Source organism: Mus pahari, chromosome 6 (genome assembly GCF_900095145.1).
Source record: "Mus pahari chromosome 6, PAHARI_EIJ_v1.1, whole genome shotgun sequence".
NCBI classification, from domain to species: Eukaryota; Metazoa; Chordata; class Mammalia; order Rodentia; family Muridae; genus Mus; species Mus pahari.
This window is the reverse complement of record NC_034595.1, coordinates 78,456,384-78,458,298: the sequence shown is the minus strand read 5'-3', so window position 1 is coordinate 78,458,298 and position 1,915 is coordinate 78,456,384. Positions and strand designations below refer to the sequence as shown.

The window sequence follows — 1,915 nt, the reverse complement described above, 5'->3', positions numbered from 1 at the left end:
CTCCTTACAGATAAGGTACAAAGGCACAGAAAAGGTAGCCACTGCCTCAGAGTTTGCATTCAAATCTTTCTGACTCCATGGACTCTGCTCTTAAATGATGTGCCAAAATTTTGGCTTAGGTAGCAAATGTGCTCAGGATTTTTTTTTTATAACATTCATTTGAAAGTACAGAGTCTCAGCTCCTATCCCTAACTAAGAGAAATAAATCAGTTACCCTGGGGGTCAGGAAAATAGGAGCCTACATTTTTTTTTTTTTTTTTTTTTTTGCCAGTCAGTCTTGCACTTTATTGTCATTGTCATCTCAGGCCTTGACTGCGCACTTGTGCAGAGGGTACAGCCACTCCTCTGCTGCTGCTTCTTGGTCTTCAGTTTCTCCTCTTGTTTGGTGAGCCGGCGGCGCATGGCTCTAGTCTTCTTGGGTCACAGGCCCAGGGGCTTGTATTTCTTGCCCTTGTAGAATTTCCTGAGGTTTTCTTTTTGAGTCTGGTTAAGGACAGTGAGGACGCGGACGATGGATTTGCAAACGACTCGTATCTTGGAGAGCTTGGACTCGGTGCCACCGTCACTTTGGCGACCCGAAGCTGGGACAATTCCACCTTCAGATCGGCCAGTTGTTTCAACAGCTCCTCCTTCTTCTTGCCGTGCAGGTCCCGAGCCTTAATCTTGGCCATTTCGGCGTTGTTCACGGCTGAGGCCACCTGGTTCGAGAGAGCAGGAGCCTACATTATTAGTGAGATTCCCAGTTGGCTCCCAGGTACTCTATGGTTTAAAATGGTGGCACTTCTCTGGACTGTCTTCCTGAGTGAGGGGTTGATAAATGTTCCCTCATTGGGTTGTGCAACACGTTGTCCCAATACTCTGTGACATAAAGCATCCATCAGGGGTGCAGTTCAGAAATGCAAGAAAGGAATCCCTTCCACCTCCATTGCTTTAAAATCATCACAAACCAGTCAAGACTGCACAGAGGGTCGGGCTCTGCCTCCTGTCACAGCCCCACTGCACACAGCATGGGAATAAGAGAGGATGTGGCGGCCATTTTTGAAAAGGGCAGCCAGTCAGTTGACGATTCTACTTGCATGCAAAATCCAGTAAAAAAAAAAAAAAAAAAAAAAAATCAACCTGGCTTCTTCTATCTGCAGCCTGGAGAGCACACGGCTTAACATCCATCAAAGTCACTTTTCCTCAGGTCTCCTCATGCTTCATGGTTCACCACCCTTCCCGTCCAGGATGAAGCACAGTGGCTTGGTGCCTGCATCCCACACCTCCACAGCCACACTCAGGGAGTGCCTTTGGTGGCAAGCTTTCTGGGAAGCTGGTCATCTCATGGACAGATATAAAAACATCTGTATGTGTCAGTGTGTAGACGCCCGACTCGCCAGCAAGGAAGATGCCACAACAGGATTCTTCTGCACACGTTTATTGGGAGAGTTTGATTGCGAAGGCGAAAGACCCTGAGCCCCGAAACTGGCACTGGTTAAATAGGCTTAGGAGTGGCATGGCCATACCTGATTGGTGTTGCTTTCAGTCTCTCATTTGTATGCTCCAGGATGAGCTGTGACTTGGTGTGAAAACCCTTTTGCACATGCGCACATTGGTTGTTTACCAGGACTTGCGGTCGGTGTCCAGCGGTAGCCAGCGCCATCTTGTAATGGCGTTATGTGACTTCCCACATCAGTGCACATGTGGGAATATCTTATGGATGTGTATGTGAGTGTGTGTATGCACTGTGCACACGCATGTATGTTCATCCTGCTTCCAATCTGCATTTAAGTGGCCTATGTCAGGCCACAGGGCAAATCCAGAGCCAAATGAACAGGGTCCAGCAAGAAGAAGCCATTGACAGAGAAGAGAGACCACACAGCCCCACTGCACACAGCACAAGAGTATGAGAGAATGTTGCAGCCATCTTTGAAAA

The 1,915-nt window shown here is 48.0% G+C and overlaps 1 pseudogene; it reads right to left on the bottom strand.

Moving 5' to 3' along the window:
• Positions 1–301: 301 nt before the first annotated feature.
• On the bottom strand, positions 302–703 carry LOC110323895 (annotated as a pseudogene).
• Between the last annotated feature and the right edge of the window lie 1,212 nt (positions 704–1,915).